Genomic DNA, 19989 nt, shown 5'->3' with positions numbered 1-19989 from the left:
GATGATATCTATAGGCAAATGGAAGAAATATTTTGGTGAAGTGAATTTTTTCTTGATTATGATATAACTCATCATAATTCATGCATGTACTTTAAGTAATTGAAGAGATGTACCATACCCCTTCTATCGTATATATTTAATTTCTCTCTAAAAACTTATACACCTTAACGATCCAACTTGGACTCCACCAAAAACCGGGAGCATTGACCAGGTGCATTGGTAGGCTTTTCTAGAAACACCTGCCAAGTTGCTCATAAAAAGTTAAGTCCGGGGTAGTCGAAAGAGGAAAGGAAAACTGTGACACATATAACAAATCAGTTTTCATGGCGCAGGTGGATATACTGTAAAGATCCATGAGTTCATGATGATAACCATAAAACTTCTGTAGTGATGACTTCAATCTTGTAGCAACAAAACCCCGTTTCAGAAGCCTAATTTTAAGAAGTCTAGCGCAATGCAAGAAGTCTGCATAGTTACGGCAAGCTGTGGAATAACGTATGAGTTGTGATATGAAAAATCCATACGCAGGTGCTGAAGGGATGTTGCCACAGATGAAAGGAAAGTTGACAATACATGTACTGAATGAAAAGGCATCACATATATCGTATAGTTTGGTCTATAGTTTTCCTTTATCATCGATCTCTAAGTGTAGGTCAAGATATGAGGCTGACTTCACAGTGTCTGTTGTATCCTCTATCTCAAGTTCTTTTGGGTACATGCGATGTATCAAATCCACAAAACTAGGATTATTTAATGATAATACGTTATCTATATAGCTGAAACTGAGATTAAAGGATCTAGCTAAACAATGTTCTTTCTTGTGGATCAGATCAGCTACAAAGTCAGCCTCACAAGAGTGAAGGAAGTAGAGGAGCACAATTTGTTCCAATTGGAATGCAGACTGTTGTTTAAAAACGCGTCTACCACATTGGACAAATATGTTATCGATAAAAAATTCCTTCCTTCAGGAAACATCTCCTGTATTTTTGGAAGATGATTTGGAATTATTTTTTACTAAGTATGAGGAATCTCTACCAAGAACTATATATTTGTATCTAAGTATACCATCTTTTTTTGAGAAACAATGATAAATAATGTTTTTGAGTCAGAATTTTAACTGAGTATGGGGAATAGAAGAATACAGTGTTGAAAAATCATAGGTTTTTATGCTATATTTTGATAATAATATTGAATTGAGGATCTCCAAAAAATCTATCAAATTTTTCAGGATCCAAATTGAATTAATACCACTACCAGAGTAAAAAGTGTTGTGGTAAGACTGGATACCCTTTTTGACAGCTGTGAGTATAGAAGTTAAGTTTTGAAAGAGGTTTGGTGGTACATTTTGCAGATCCAGCTATGTAACATTGTTTGTATGAATTCTTGTGGAGTTTAGGAATCTAGTACATCATCTTTGGTAGAGAGACCTAAAGAGGATAGCACAGATTTATGGTTATCCACTATTTCTTATTTGGAGTGTGTAGTGGCAGTATAGGTCTTATCACTGCTATTTTTTTCTATGTCATCCTCTGATAATAAACACTGGATGTAATATGTTTTGCAGACAAAGCAATGTTGTTTTGGGCTTTGTCTGCTGGTAAGATAACACATTTGTCACAGTAGACAATGTTTTGCTACATCGGGGTCTTTGAAACCTGATGTAGCATTGACACTCATTGATCAACTTAAAAGTTTCATTCATTTCAAAATTAAAGATCTCACGGCCTTTACCTAGTCTGACAGATTATCAATGTCTTCTTGTTCTCATTTTATCCATTTTCTTGTGTAGTCCTCTAAGGCATCCATAATAACTTAAAAGTTATAATTCCAATTTATGGAGTGTTGTCCACAACAGATGGACACATGGATGGACAGACAAACCCACAAGGCCAAGAATCACTTGTACCAGTAGCAGCATCTGAACTTTAAAAGGGTTGGTACTTAATCATTTACAAGCTGAGATCTGAACATTGGAAATCATTGGTGCAAGTATTCATTGAATAACCTTGTCTTTGACTATAGATTAACCAAAGATATTTTGACCTCTGACCTTCCTCATAAACTTCTCCTCTTACCCCCTTTTTTTCATGGTGTTTTCTGTAGTCTATATACCAGAAAGAGAAATTGAAATAGTCACATGAAGTAGTCACATGCTATGCCATTCCCTTGTCCTGTCTTCAAAGTGTCATAACTTAGTAATAAAGAGCTGCACTTTAAGCCTTTAAGCACATGATACACCTGTTGCCCTTTTAACTTGTCCTCATGCTTTTAAAGAAATTTTTATGATCAACTAGAAATACTGTGAGCCCTGTCAAATATCTCCCCCCCCAAAAAAAAAATGTAAATTAAAAATGCACAAAAAAATTGGCACTGTCAAGGCTACCTCAAGTTTAATTAAGTCTGTTGTCTTGATTTTTCACCCATACATTTCTATATTGTTCAAAACCCACTTTTCTGACAAGGTTACCAAGTACCTTTCATATTTACTAGTCGATCATCATAAAAAATGGTCCGTTTTCAACTATTTTTCAAGGAATAAAATTTCCCTGGCCCTTTCCGCCTTTTTTTTAAAGAGTAAAACTTCATAACACAGGAACGTAAAATTTGACTTCCATACAAATTGGAATGGGGCTTCCATAAATAGATAGTGAGTGAAAGTGTTTTTGAGTTATTGTCCGAAAACTTGAAAATCCCCCTTTTTTTAGTATAAAAATTCATAACATGGAAACCAAAAAACTTAAATTTACAGATATCGAAAGGGAGCTTACTTCAATAGATAAGAACAATTCACAAAGTTTCATAAAGTTGGTGAAAGTGCTTTTGAGTTATTGTCCAAACACTTGAAAATCCCTCTTTTTTTTTAAGTAAAAAAATTCATAACACAGAAACCATAAAACTGAAATTTATAAAAATCAAAAGGGAGCTTACATCAATAAATATGAACAATATACCAAAGTTTCATAAAAGTTGGTAAAGTGTTTTTAAGTTATTGTCCAAAAACTTGAAAATCCCCCTTTTTTAAAGTAAAAAAATTCATAACATGGAAACCATAAATCTGAAATTTATAAAAATCGAAAGGGAACTTATGCCAATAGATATGAGCAATTTATCAAAGTTTCATAAGAGTAGGCGAAAGCATTATTGTCTGAAGTGTGGACAACAGACAGACATAGGGATAGACGGACAATGGCATACCATGATACGTCCGTCTTAGGCGTATTTAAAAGATTAACAAAACCAATAGGTCTATTAAGGGATTGTCCTGCAACTACAACCCAATGGAGACCTTATCTTAAGTATCATAACATTAAATGAATTTTTTTTTTACCTATTATGGTTTTCAAGGAATATTGATTAAAAAGTACAAAAATCCTTTTTCCCCTTCCAAGGACAATTACTTCAATAAGGAGTTGTCCTATAACTTTGACTGTTCACTTAGGTAGAGCTTTCCAAGGTAAAGAAGGACATAAAAAAAAAGTAAACTTTTTCAGAGACCCCTCCTTAGATCATTCCTTCCATGCCTATTCTTAATTAAATACTAAGAAAGGTATATGGCACAATGTGTTTCTCAATTGTGTTTAAATTGCCATTTTGAACAGCTGCAGTCACCCACTAAGCCACCTGAGCCACAAAATAATATGGATAATTTATAGAAGGCATTCAGTTCAACCATGAATAATTTCAAAATACAGGCACCTGTAATACATGTATCAGAGATGTTTCCTTTAATAATTGGCCAATCAGAAGCTTATATAATCTCTAATGGTCTTCTTGTTTGATTAAACAGGACAAAAAATTAGATAGTTCCATACCTCCTGCCTTTTTCATGAAAACAAGCATTCTGACAGTATTGCTGATGCAATACAGTGTCGCCTTTCAGCCTTTGAACTCATTGCCTTTATGAGATTTTTTTTTATATATGTGAACTAACAATGGATGGTGTTATTTTTTAACAATCAAGAGAAAATAACTCTTGAACAGCAAAAGCAAATTCCATCAAAATCAAACCTGAGCTTCATTTTACAGTAGATAATAACATTTTTGCATTACAGAAAGCTGCATAAAGACATTCTCTTTCTATCACCTGGAAAGTTGAAAAAAGTTTCGTTATTATGAATTAAAGGGTAAATAACTCTAGAATGACAGCAGCAATTTGCATCAAAATGATGAAACATAAAATTTTATGTAATTTTCTATGTCAAAGGGTCGTAAGTTCCATATAGACCATTTTGACCCAATAATATTTAAATTTAATTTGTAACTTGTCATGATAAGACTAGCTAACAAATATGAAATCAATTGGATGAGGCATTACAAAGAAAGTCTGGAAAACATAAAATTTTGTGAAATTTTCTATGTCCAAGGGACACAACTTCTGTAAAAATCATTCAACCGTAACATCATTCGAATTTAACTTGTAACTTGTCATGGTAAGACTATATACCAAATATGAAATCAATTGGATGAGGCATTACAAAAAAATCAGAAAACATAAAATTTCATGAAATTTTCTATGTCCAAGGACCATAACTTCCGTAAAAATCATTCAACCCTAAGGTCATTCAAACTTAACTTGTAATTTGTCATGATAAGACTATATACCAAATATGAAATCAATTGGATGAAGCATTACAAAAAAAAAAGTCCGAAAGGGGACAATAAGTAATGATTTTTTTATATAGTTGAGCAAAATGTTAAAACTTACAGCAAAAATTTATGTTATAAACTTACTGGGTCCTTTGATCCAGGTATTTTAGTGTGAAAGTATCATTGTTCGTGCCACAGGGTGCAAATTTTTGTGGTTTTCATTGGCTTGACGATCAAAGGAATTTGGTTCCCGACTAAAAGGAAATATTCCATTCATTCATATGATGGACATGTCTAATCCATGAATTCAAGAATATATGAACAGATGTTTCTTACCCAACCCGCGAAAACTGACCAAAAATTAAAGTATTTTCACAGTATATTGCCCTGAATAATTACAACAGTTACAGTATGTCCATAACCTATTATGCTCTTAGTGACAAATTAAACATACTACCTATGAAGATATATCATAAATAGAAACGGACACTTGTCACATGACCAAGAATACTGGGACTGCTTGATTTCTAAATTACAATTATTCCCTTTGTATGTCATACTGCAGTACCGATACCAGTAGTTTGGATGAAGCATTAAAGATAGGCCTGGATACCCACAATATTTTTACTCTGACCTTATGAAACAAGATATCATATTCAGCTCACCATTTTTTTTACATAAAAGAATTTCAAACTATCCTGGACTCATAGTGAAATAGTAAGAGTGAAGACCTACTTTTAAATCTTAGCACTTAAGAGGGTGTCCATGCAAAAACCAGGCAGTGGGTGGGACATCGCAAATTTTGTTTTTCAAATTATTTTTATCCATTTCACATCAAAAATGCAACCTTTCTCAAAGTTGAATGTTGGTTTTTGATTAACTGCAATAATTAAAGAGAAATACATTGAAATTGGTTGAAACTAGAGGCTCTAAAGAGCCTGAATCCCTCACCTGGTTCAATAAGCAACATTCTATTTTGGTAAAAGTGGCCATATTTTTCCTTGGATAAAAATTCCTAATGCTGATACCTAAGGAACAATCATATCAATCATATCAATTTTTATTAAATTCTGTCAGTAGTTTCAGAGGTAAAAATTTGGCTTAACCTTATGGATTTGGAGATATATAGATGAAAAACTTCTGTCTGAACCCTATTGTTCATTTTTGTAATGGCAGCCATGTTTTTTGACAGATCAAAAATCTCCAAATCAGTTTTATGCAGAACACACTTTAAACATTCATACCAAGTTTATTTCTAATCAGTTGAATAGTGTCCAAGGAGAAGATTTTTATAAGTTATAACATTTAAAAAATAGAAAAATGTAAAAATGGAAAAAAGGCAATGACTCCAACATGGCTTAACTGATTAACAAGAAAATATGACCTCAGATGGGTCTTATCATGCTAAACACCTTTACCCTGTCAGCATTCAGCTACATCTAATGGTTTTGGTGATTTAGGTAAAAACCTTCAGTCCAACGCCTAACTTTAATTTTAAGTAACAGTGGCCATGTTTTTCTATGGAATGAAAATCCCCACATCAATTCTATGCAGACCTGACTAAGGATCATTCATAAAAAGTTTGCTTCTAATTGGTGTAGTAGTGTTACAGAAAATTTTAAAAAGAAATAACAAAAATAGCAAAAAAAGTTAAAAAAAGACAATAACTCCAACAGATTTACACAAAAATATCTTATCATGCTAAGCACTTTTACTGTCTGACCCATACAATCTATTTTTATAAATGGCAGCGATGTTTTTTCGATGGATCAGTTCTATGCAGAATACCCTCAGGAACATTCATCCAAAGTTTGGTTCTAATTGGTCCTGTAGTTTCAGAAAAGAAGAGTTTTAAAAAACAGTTAATGACAACAGAAAAGAAGGACGACAGATGCCCAGTGATGGCAATAGCTCACATGGCCTTCAGCCAGGTGAGCTTAAAAGGGAGGTAACTCCTTAATGGTTGCTTGTTAGCAGGGGCTGCTCTGGCTTTCAAAATTCTGTCGCCAGCTGCCAATTTTTGTCGCCATTTTCAGAAACTATAGCAAAAAATGGGTCCCACAATTTTTTTTCTAATTTTTTAAAAATGACAGTTTTAAGCCCAGTGATGAGTTATCTTTGTAAATTTATCAAAATAACCCCTTCATTCATGACATGCATGTATCCAAAATTCACTTTTGATGCATGTATAAAGCAGGTTTTTAGCTCTAGTCTTAGTCAGGATCTAGAACCATTAGTCACTTTTTGTATGCAAAATAATAAAGTGCTACACCAGATACAGGTGCTTTATTTCTATCAAGGACTTTATATTACTATGCTCATATAGTCCCTGATTTGAAAACATGATGACCTTTGTCCTTTGTGGTCTAATTAAGTTTATCTTAAAAAACATTGTATAATTTTATTTTTTATTAATAAATTTTCAACAAACTTGATTCCTTTTTCAAGTGATAAAATTTCTAGCAAACTAACATGGACCATTAATTGTGTCCCTTTTGAATTATCTCTAATTCTCTTTATTTGAATATTATGACTTAATGTTTGTTTGTTTGTTTGTTGGGGTTTAACACCCGCGCAGCAATATTTCAGCTATATTCAGGCGGTGAACATGAAGTGGATGATAAAATGAACATGAAATGATGATGAAATGAAAAATGGGATGGGACACAATGATAGTGGGGTTGACAAATTTTGATTGCCACTGGAAAGAGGGAGACATGGGTAGGGTCGGGCAATTTAGCATCCTGTGGCAGAGCCCTATGGTTCCTACTCCAGAAGAATACCACAGTAGGAATGTGGCATCTTTCCCAACACGGTGCACCACTATGGTTTGCGGTCAGGTTTTCCGTATTATATCCTGACAATTCCAGCATGTAACACGCCAGGGGTACCCCATTCCACCACCTGGGGCACACAACCCAGTTGCTCTCTGGGCAGAGCACCCTATCCCCCTGCTAGGGTTCTGAGCACTATTTAGTCGCCTTTTACGACAAGCTTAGCGCTGCTGCAGGCCTATTCTTATGATACCCGGACCTGCACTGGTTTATGACTTAATGCATTCAGTATTTCCTTCATTAGAATTTGGGAAACCCCATCTATTTGTTTACCGATTTTCCCACCAAAAAGGCACATGACAAAAGTGTAAACAAATGTCATCCATTTTCTTTTAAATTCTTGCATTTCGAGGTGTTTTAAACACTTCCTGACAGGATAATCATTGTTAATTGGATTTAATTCATTCTGTTATAAGGTAAATCTGTTTCTGAATGTATCATATGGTATAACAGGGCCATGAAGCTTGTATGTAGCCACGTGCACATGACCTTTGACCAGATGGTGAGAGTTTTGATTGGCTCAATAATATATTTTACATCTGATTGACACCTCCCAGGAGGATATTATGAGTCATGGTCACTTGGTCTAATTACCTTTGATTGGCTTCAGTCATAAATTGGTTATAGTCAATTAACTTTGACCAGGTGTCAACACAAGTGCTAAATTGGAGAGAATATCCGTTGCTTGACAAACTTCATGTCAGTTTTAATATACAAAACCTAGACGCCAAGAAAATCACCAACTGGTTATTTTTGTGGCCAGATCAAATAAAAAATCTCAAATTGCAACACATGTGAAGCCCAGCGCGATCCCTGGTTAGGGAAATTTAAAGTCATTTTCTGTAAATCTGTGGTCAATTTAAAACAAACTTTTATATTATTTGACATACAAATGATATATATGATACATTGAACCAAAAAATGCAGTGGGATAAAATTTAGCCTGAGCTACCCATATACATGTAATAAGATCTGCCTGATTTTTACATGGACACCCTCCTAACAACTTTGAGGAAATAAAGTAATAAAACTCTACATTGATTGATCAAAAATGCAACATGGACGGTTGTCTCAATGACATTTAATACATTTTGGTTTGTTTTTGTGAGGTAAATGGAGACATGCAATCATAAAACACATGTCATAATCTGTTTCAAGGATTGTCATGACATTTTAAATTTGACATTTAAAATTCATTTTGAAAGTGATGCTACTTTCATGACTTTTTTGATAACTTACAGAAGCTTTATCATATTAATTTAATAGGTTGTAAATTATGCTTTTAATTTCCATGGTTTGCTGTAGAAATTCATTTAGACAAACAGGTAACTGCAGAATCTAAATACCAATATCAACCCAATTAGTAAATGCTTTACAATTTTCTATTTTTATTCTAACTTTTCAAGTTTAAGATTTTGGAGCAAGGAAAATTGGTAAATGCATTACTAATTATCATTTCAGAATAACAAAAAATCATATTCATTCTAAAAAATTTTATGATATTCATGTCCCGAATTGTATAGTGGACAGCAAAATTTCAAATTAAACAATCCAGGAATCCCATCTACAGCTTATATGTTTTTGCAGATGCTCTCCACTGGTGAAAAGATTTTCACACTCATAGAAGGAATAGCATACTCTAAAACATGGCCGGGCCTGTCGGGAAAAACCCAAAGTACTAACTCTTAGCAACATGGTAACGTCGTCGTATCCATGACACTATTATGTGACGTTCTTATAAACATATTGTATGGACTTCATAACGACAACACCTAGTAAACGTTATCTTCTTCAACAACACATTATTACATAATTCCACCACATTTTATGGTGTTGTGCCGCTGGAAATGGTATCCAAGCTAAGTCTAAAATCAGTTCGTGCAGAATACCGAGGATTTGTGACAAAACTACTGCAGAAATTCGATGATTTGAGACGAAAACGGACACTGAAATCGGCGATGTAAAATCTTTCGAGGAGACGGTGACACAGAAATAGAAAACTCTCACAGACTTGAAAGATAAGATTCTTGAGCAGATATCCAAAAAAGAGGACTTCGAGCAGGAGCTCACTGATGCAGACAAATACAAGTATGTATTAGATTGTAAAGTTAGACAAATATACAAATTTGCCGAGTCATTACAAAGTAACGAAAACCACACAAAATTTATGCAAGATGTTGAACCTACGCCATCAGACAAAACCCACATGAATCTACTTATACGCCCACGCCTTCATATTCCGCAGATATGAACACTTGTGCAATAGATACACTGAGTAATCATTGTTCCATTCCCGCCCTGGAGATGCATACCTGTCCATCAGACCAAATTATGTACAAGAACACTTCCATGCATACTCAGAAAATGCAACATATGAGATTCTGTCAAGTCCTAGATTTCAATCATGCAACAATCATAGACTCCTGAAACTAGACCTACCATACTTCAATGGTGATGTACTGAAATGGCAGATATTTTGGGATTGCTTTGAATTGTCAATACATTCCAATAACACTTTGACACCTATACAAAAATTCAGCTACTTACTTGCCCAGCTCGAGGGAAGTGCCGCACAAACAGTAGATGGTTTTGCTTTGACCAACGAAAATTACGATACCCCACTCAATCTACTCCAAGACAGATATGGAAATCCGAGTAAAAGGATTCACCTATACATGAAAGCGTTCATGAAATTGCCAGCACCAACAAATAATGTCTATAGTTTGATAGCATACAGGGTTAATATTGAGTCTTACGTCCATGGATTAGAAACACTTGGTCAAATGTTGGACATGTATGGATCGATCTTAGTGCCAATTATCCTAGAGATATTGCCATCAGAAATCAGAAAATCTATAGCGTAAGAACACAAGAAAAGCACACTAACTTTGGAGAAACTATGCATATTGATCAGGGATGAAATTGACGTACTAGAAGCCGGAAAGGGAGTAGATGAGACAGAAAAAGATGCATGCTACAGCATTTTAGATGGGAGCGCAACCAAAGACAAACAACAAGATGAAAAAGAATACAACATGATCTTGTATATTTTGTTCCTGGGACCATTTTCCAATAGACTGTACCAAAGTAACGGATGTTAACGCAAGATTGAAAATTGTAAAACAGAAACAATTATGCTGTTTAGGAGCACACCATGTATCCTCATGCAAATCAACAAAACGATGTAAGAAATGCAAATCGATACATCACACTAGTATCTGCAAAGGAAAGGAGTCAACAACAGGCACCACTGAAAATGCAAAACCACAGTCAACAGCTATTAACATAATAGAAATGCATGAAGAGACAACTGTAATGCACACATCACAAAGAAGCAGTGAGATTTTACTGAAAACAAAGGAGTTGAAACAAACATTTTATTTGATGAGGGCGCTCAATGTTCTTTCAATCCACAGAAGTTAGCTGATAATCTACGAGTCAAACCAACCGGGAAAGTCAATATTCAGGTGTCAGCATTCAGAGATACGTCACAGAAATTGCGAAACTCAGATGTTACAACAATTAACGTTCAGACCAACACAGGAGAAAAAAAGCAAACAGAAACGATAATTGTCCCACAAATTGCTATTCCATTGTGAAACAAGATACCAAATGTGACACGCAACTTCCCATATTTGAGAGGTCTTAAGTTGGCACACCCAGTACGAGATAGAAAACGATTTGAGATAGACCTACTTGTAGGCGCAGACTACTACTGGGAAATCGTAGGACATCAAGTGATAAGAGGTAATGGACCCACTGCTGTCCAATCGAAAATTGGATATTTACTCTCAGGACCAGTGAACATAAACATTAGTCAGACATCAGCATCAACAGTAATGCTAAATGTGATAATATTGCATCATTTCGAGGAAATAGAGATAGAAAAGTTCTGGAAACTTGAGTCCATTGGAATCATTTTATGCGAGGATACAGATGAGACGAATTTCATGGAGAGGTATCAGAAAGTTTGTTGTTGGGGTTTAACGCTGGAGCAGCAATATTTCAGCTATATTCAGGCGATGAACATGAAGTGGATGATAAAATGAACATGAAATGATGATGAAATGAAAAATGGGATGGAACACAAGGATAATGGGGTTGACAAATTTTGATTGCCACTGGAAATAGGAGGTGGGTAGGGTCGGGCAATTTAGCCTTCTGTGGCGGAGCCCTATGGTTCCTACTCCAGAAGAATACCACAGTAGGGTTTTTTAACGTGCGAGGAACGTGGCATCTTTCCCAACATGGTGCACCACTATGGTTTGCGGTCAGATTTTCCGTATTATAGCCTGACAACCCCAGCATGTAACACACCAGGGGTACCCCATTCCACCACCTGGGGCACACAACCAAGTTGCTCTGTGGGCAGAGTGCCCTAACAACCGGCTAGGGTTCTGAGCACTATTTAGTTGCCTTTTACGAAAAGCTTAGGGCTGCTGCAGGCTTATTCTTTTGACATCCGGACCTGCACGGGGCAGTATCAGAAAGAGGCTATAACTTCCGATAACAGGAAATACACCGTAATGTTGCCTTGAAAACCAGAACACCCAGTACTACTTTCAAATATTGCAGTTGCCAAGAGCAGGACTGAAAACATTGTTAAGCGCTTGAGTAAGAGCCGTATTTACTACAGAAATACATGTAGATTTTCGAAGAACAAGAATGGAGAGGTTTCAAAGAGAGAGTTCCTGAAACAGACGATCAAGACAATAAGCGTATTGTCCATTACATTCTCCATCACCCAGTGAAGAAGGACTCTGAGACTACTCCAATCCGTATAGTATAAGATTGCAGTTGTAAACCATGTCAAGATGCACCTAGCCTAAACGAATGTTTGAAGTCAATCCCGCCTGATTTAAACAACTTGACAAAAATCCTCATGAGATTTAGAATTGGAAAGTATGGAATCAGCACAGACATCGAGGAAGCGTTTTTGCAAGTAGGCCTATATGAGAAAGATAGGGACACAACTTGTTACTTCTGGTTAGCAAATGAGCCACATGGCAAACTCACAACCTACAGGTTAATGTCAGTATTGTTCGAGGCCATGTGCTCACCATTTATTCTTAACACCACTCTATTCAAACACCTAGACGAGAACAGCACTGAAATTTCTGAAATAATGGAACAGGACTTGTATGTAGACAATATCATGTCAAGCCGATTTATTGATTATTATTATTATAAATTATGGATTAATGAACCGGAATGGATCACTTCCAAAGCTAAATGGCCAGAATGGAATACGAGCACTAGCGTTCTTATGACAAGCGCAAAGTTGGAGGAAAATGTTAACGCAGCATTACAAACAACGAGCGATATGGATGACACAACAGTAATTCACAGAACAGTGGACATTACGAGATTCGGTACATTGAAGCGATTGTTACGAGTAACATTGTGGATATATCGATTCATTAGGAATTGCCGAAAACCTAGTCTGGAACGAACAGTGAACAAATTCATTACATGTAATGAGATGGAGGAATCAATGATTGATTGGATGATGACAACACAGATGGCTTCATTTGGTAATGAAATTGAGATTCTGAAATCGCAGAAAAAGACGACGAGTGCCTTTATTCGACAACTGTGACTTTACTTAGATGAAAATAAGATCATTTGTTGCATTGGGAGGATCCACAACGCTCCAATTAGTGAACAGTCGAAATTTCCATATCTACTGCCAACCCACAGTCGATTCACCGAGCTATTGATATTGGAAATACAAGCTAAGATGAAACACTTGGGAGTACTTGTGATCGTCACCGAAATACGCCAGAACTACTGGAATCCGAACATACGACAAGTAGTAAAGAAGATCATTCAGAAATTTGTCACATGCCGCTAAGTTATCGGTAAACCATGCAGTGCACCTGATCCGCCGCCACTACCAAAGACATGATTGAAGGAAACACCGCAATTTACCGTAACAGGCGTGGACTTTACCAGAGCTTATTCGTGAGAGACATTACCGGACACGAAAGCAAAGTTTACATTTGCCTATTCACGTGTGCGTCAACAAGAGCAGTGCATTTGGAAGTAGTTACTGATCTAACAGAGAAATTGTTCTTGTGCGCGTTTAGAAGATAAGCCAGAAGTCACTACTGAGACTTGTGATATCGGACAACGCCTCAAAGTACCTAGCTGCATCAGAAACTTTAGAGACACTTACCAAATCTGTGACACTGAATGATGCATAATCGTCGTGTAGTACGTGTTAGAAATTCATACCAAGAAGCGCGCCGAGGTATGGCTGATAGTGGGGGCGGATGATTGGATTGACTAAAATGTGCCTTCGTAGGGTACTCGGAAGATTGTACATCACACTTGAAGAACTTCAAACGATCGTCAGTGAAGTCGAAGCAGTTCTAAACGATCGGCCATTAATGTATGTGTCCAACGACATAGATCCGCTGACGCCATCGCACCTGTTATAGGGACATCGGATTACAGCGACACCGTACCCGTGGGAGGATTTTTGTGAAATGAACACACATGCAAACAAGTGTGACATTCAAAAACATGTGGAATGACAGACATTCAAAATACACCAGTTTTGGTTTCATTGGAATGCGGAATACCTCACTTCGCCATGCGAATTTCACACTCAAACGGGAGACAACAAGGAGAAGATCCAAATGGGAGACGTCGTACAAATTCACGAGGACAAGTATCCAAAAAGCAGATGGACCATCGGAGTAATCAAAGCTCTTACAACTGGAAACGATGGACTAATGAGAGCAGCCATCGTCAGAACAAAATATGGAACTGCTTCACAACCAATCGTGAAATTGTACCCACTTGAAATATGTGACACTACGATTAAAAGTGATACATTTCAACCGGAAGACAGAGATTCCTATCAACTGGGAACCAATGATTCACCAAGAAGACTGCCGATTTGTGAAGCTGCTGTATGTGCCAGTCAGAAAATTCATGAATGGACAACGAAATGAACTCAAAGTGCTCATTTTAAATTCAAAGTGGTTAAGTATTTTCATTTGAATCATGGACTTTAATTCTTATTCTTTTTCTTACATTGTACTTAAATTTCATTTCATTTAAAATTTCACTTTTGTCAACCCCCCAGAATGTCATGAAAACGTGAAGTACTAACTCTTAGCAACATGGTAATGTCGTATCAATGATGCCTTTATGTGATGTTCTTATAAACATATTGTATGGACTTCATAACGACAACAGCTAGTAAACTTTATCTTCTTCAACAACCCATTATTACTGAATTCCACTGTCCACTGGTGAAAAGATTTTCACACTCATAGAAGGAATAGCATACTCTAAAACATGGCCGAGCCTTGCCTGTCCACAATTTTGGCCTGATATTGATTTTAGCCTTGCTTGGCCTAGCCTCAATTTTGGCTTGTGATGGCCAGAACATAAGACTTCCCTGGCCTAGAAAAATCAATAGCTTGGCTTGGCCTGAATATTTTTTGCATAATTCTTTCTACTCTTTTTTCATTTGTATATGACATGCATCAGTTAACACTTACAGAAATTCAGCTTTTGATTGGTATACTCAAGTTTGTTTTAAATTAAAAACTATTTAATGTTTTCAATTGTGTTTTGTTTAGGCAGGTTTAATTATTTCTTTATCATATATTCCTTTCTAACATTGTGTTCAGCAATTTTTTTTGTCCTACAGAAAATCTGTCAACACTTAATTAAGCTAAAAATGCATCTACTTTTAATTTTCCTTCAGAGTTTCATGGCCCAATAAAATATAATTTGTTCATGAAGGTTTGGGTCATTACAAAATTTTCCTTATTGATTTCACAAAAACTACTATATTTTTACATCTGTATTCAATGAAATTCTGTCAGGACATAAGGCATTCCTAACAGAAAGACACCTTTCTCACTAATCTGACAACAAGCTACCTATTTTCAACCAATAGTTTGTATAATAACAAAAGCTTAAGAGCCTTGCCACAGATAAGCTTGTCAATATTGTAAATTTTTCTAGTTCTTGTACAACCTTCAATCAATTACTTTGAAAGTACTATTGATCATGAAGTACAAATTTTCATGGATTTCGTGGGTAGGCTAAACCACAAATTTTGGTTCCCAATAAAAAGAAGATTTCCATTGATGTGTTTACTGAAAACCTCCAAACCACAAATTCAAGAATACAAAGTTGTGTTGCTTCCCCAATCCACGAAAATTGGTATCCACAAATTAAAGTACTTTCACAGTATAGGATAAGTTTATACAATGAAATAACCTGATGTGTTAAGTATTTATCTTGCTCATCTTCCATGATGAAATCTAAAAATCTTGGTACAATGTCTTATATATAATTTGTATGGTCCATTTGGTAAACTTTGAGGAATTATTTATTTTGGTTTTTTTTTCATATGAAGAAGATAACTACATTTTGTGATATAACTAGAATACCAAAGAGACAACAAACCCTCTGGGTTGAAAATGTCAGCCCAAGGCCAAAATATCCAAGCCCATTGGTCTTCAGTGAATGACGAAGAAACCCTCACACTACTGGGCAGGCTGTAGCTGGCCCCAAAACATCATTATACACATGTACAATAAGAGTTGCCCCAAGTAACATAAAAATAAACAAAACATGTAAACGAAACAAGACATACTGTCTTTAAAGAACTTTGGTGTGGTCACAACCCTCCCTCTTTAAATAAAATCTGACTGCTGTAGAAAAAATATTACACAATTAAAGACACCTAGAAATCAGTTCACAAAGGTCTGAGTCCCTTGTTACAATGGAAATAAAGAAACTGAATACTCATTACACAAATGTACAAACTAAGGACTACTAGTAGTTAACTGACATGCCAGCTCCGTAAAACAAAAGGTGAAAAATACCCGCACATATTAATGCTTTACAAGAATATCTGTATTTGATAATGAGTTCCTAAGGTATCGGTTGAAAAATTTTGTGAATATTTTCATGAGCTTGTGATATTGAAAACCTTGATGTAGTAATTTCTTAGTTTACATAACGATTCCCTTCGTAAAAATCTGAAACATTGTTACAGATATGAGCATATCAAACCCATAGTGACATGTAAATACCATAAGATGGTGACAAGGGGTCATCACCATCTAAAATCCGATATTTTACAATCATCCCTTTATCGTAAATTTTAGTATTAAGTTTTCCATTATCTATATGAGTTATATTATAATTTTTGCACACTGACTGAAGGATAACTTCAGTTATGTTGAAGAGATGATATAAGATAGGTCATTTATTTTAGCACACAAATTTGATAAAAAAAAAATCAGGCAAGCCAAACTGAAGCCAGACCAGGCTAATGAGGCCAGCCTACATTTTAGAGAATGCTGGAAGAAATGCCAGATCTTCAGGCCAGGCTAATGAGGCCAGCCTACGTTTAAGAGTATGCCAGAAGGAATGCCAGTTCGGAAATGTATGTTAAACCAGAGGCTCACGTGAGCCTGTATCGCTCACCTGGTTTAATTACTTGCTAAATATTTCATATAATTTTGCGTAAATTTACAAGGAATTTTCCTTAGATGAAGATTTTCTTTTAATTTAAAGCATTGGTAAACAGGAATTATTGCATGGGACAGGTTGGAAAGGGGACATAATGCATAGTTTGCAACCCCAAGATACTAAAATCCGGAACCAGGCCTTTAAAAATGCAGAAATTGCCATTGTTTTGCGGAATCCATGAAATTTCTGCAAAACACAGCGTTTCTTAGCCTCCAACATGATTACTTTGCTAAAAAACTAATCTTATTAAACTAGGCATTTCACATCCAGTTTTGTATGGAAATATAGTTTACAAGGCACATAAATGCAAACAATGTCCATCAAATCTTAAGAATTATTTAAATAGACTGATTCATAAAGGATATAAATTCGACATTGTTGTCAGATCATTAAATCTTGTCTTTGTAGGAAAAAATATTGATACTCTTATTAGATCATTACATTATAACTTAATCATTCATATTTTAGCATTTTAGTCATTGCACAACTTCTTGCTAGACCAACATAGTCTATGATGTTGCAGTTCTAAATCCTTTGGAAGTTTTGTAACTGATATTTTTTGTGTTGGGAGGCTTGAAGATTTGTCATCCTTATTTGTGTCCTGAGCTTGCTTTCAGTAACTGCGAGCATTCATTGTTTATACCTCATTTGTTTGTCTTCTATGTTATTGTTAATAATTGTTGAGGTACTTTTCTAATGAATTGGATGTATTTCAGGTTGATTTTTACTGTGTGTCTAACTTTGTATTTATTTTAGCCTTTGACCGTATAGAGGGGGAGGGTTTGGATCCAACAAAACTAGTTTAACCCCGCTGCATATTGTTTGCGCCTGTCCCAAGGCAGGAAATATAGTCACTGGCATGTAGTTGTCTTTTTTTAAAACATTTTAGTTTCTTACCATAAATGATAAACTGATATAGTATTGAGGAAGGGCCGGACCTTTTTCGGGATGCTGGGATCAGAGGTTTTTAAGCTCAGGATTTCGGGATTTTTGAGAATTAAGCCCGGGATTTCGGGAAATAAATCCACCGGGAATTGGGATTTTAGCAGTTTTTAAGTTCCTTTGTTGTTCGGGATTTCGGGATTTAGTAAAAATAAAGTCAGGATTCCAGGATCAGACCCCCTCCAGCCCCCCCCTCAGTATTGTGTTCACTGATTTATCCACTTTGTTTTTATTGGGGCAATTTAGAGCTTGCTACATGGAGGAAATTTCCCACTTGTTGAAGATCATGTGGCGACCTCTAGATGTATATTTTCTCGAGCGGAAACTTTGGAGATGGGAGGTTGTCTCCTTGACATTAACTCCATATCCGTTCTTTTTCATAAATAAAACCAAACACCGATTGCTTCTGGTTAAGTCAATAATCTGGTTTCTACAAAAGTCGATTATAAAGCTTCATACCAAATATCAAATTATTTCCATTAGTAGTAACTGAGAAAATTTGACGAAAATTTTATTTTGTTGTATGGTAAAGGAAAATTTCAAAGTCTTGGCAAACAGGAAGTGGTCGCAAGACTGAACTGAAAATTGGCTACACGGTACAACTCATCATTATCAAGCTTCAGACCAAATATAAAATCATTCCCATTAGTAGTAACTAAGATAACTTTGACGAAAATAATTGTTGACAGACAGACGGACGGACAGACAGACAGACAAAGTGAAAACTATACAGCTTCCGAATCTCACGATGCGGGGGCCCTAATTACAGTCAGTGAAGTGTGACTGCTGGTGCATAGTCACAGACATAAAATGGTACTAAAACTGATCTGTACTGATGCAAGTGCATACCAAATTCTAATAAGCTACCGTCAGTGTTTGATGTTAAACCTAATCAAAATCATTAACATTTGACATTAATGGCTGGAAATGTCAAAGGCAGTGGGTAATGACTGTGGAGGCATAGACATACAACGATGGCAAAACTGATCCGCACTGATGCTACTGCAACTGCATATCAAAGGGTTACTATAAGTGGTTAATGTTGAACAACTTAAAACAATAATGTTAACTCCATGTTTGCTGCCATATTCACCATACCAAAGTGTCACTTTTTCTTGACTTCTGTTAAAGGCTTCACAAAAAGGTAAACAATATATTTTTTTCAACACTTTTAATAAATGAACAAATCTGAAATTAACCTTACAGGATGGAGCTTGTTAATAGATACATATTTGCATAAACAACAGGTTATAAAAAAGTTATGTCTGCCATAACATTAGGCCCCCAAAAAATTGAAAGCAAATTCAATATTTTTTTCTGTAGTTATAATGCTTATCAGTGCTTCTAGGTTATGTTTGTGTTAGAAATTGACTCATTTTATCAACAAGAATATAAATATGGATTTTTACATGTTTTTCTCATAGGGTCCAATGTTAAAGTAAGATCCTCGGTGGCGGCCATTTTGAATTTCCGATTGGCACCAAAATCACAAACTTACATCCCTTCATAAAAGTGAACATTTGTGTCAAGTTTTGTTTAATTTGGTCAAGTGGTTTCCGAGAAGAAGATTTTTACATGTTTCTCCCATAGGGTCCAATGTTAAACTAAGATCCTCGGTGGCGGCCATCTTGAATTTCCGATCGGCACCAAAATCACAAACTTTCATCCCCTCATACCAGTGAACATTTGTGTCAAGTTTGGTTTTATTTGGCCCTGTGGTTTCAGAGAAGAAGATTGAAATGTAAAAGTTTACGGACGGACGACGGACGGACGGACAACGGACGCCAAGTGATGGCAAAAGCTCACATGGCCTTTGGCCAGGTGAGCTAATAACCTGTCATACTGTTGTTTTCTAGTCTTAAGTCGATTTCAACTATCTCAAGATTACCATTACCCTCATACATACAGTGAAACCTATCAGAACTTTAAAATGTGTTCAGTTTAGACAGGTATTCTGTTTACCAAGGTTTTGGATTATTCAGAGTTTTGTTAATACAGGCTTTGGGGTTATTCAGGGTTTGGTCTAGACAAGTTTTTGGGTTATTCAGGGTTTGGTTCAGACATGTTTTGGAGTTATTCAGGGTTTGGTTCAGACAGGTTTTGGGGTTATTCAGGG

Source organism: Perna viridis, chromosome 12 (genome assembly GCF_037379345.1).
Source record: "Perna viridis isolate PV_CMFRI_1.1 ecotype Kerala chromosome 12, ASM3737934v1, whole genome shotgun sequence".
In the NCBI taxonomy this organism is placed as follows: Eukaryota; Metazoa; Mollusca; class Bivalvia; order Mytilida; family Mytilidae; genus Perna; species Perna viridis.
The sequence above is the reverse complement of the archived record's forward strand: the minus strand, read 5'-3'. Positions refer to the sequence as shown.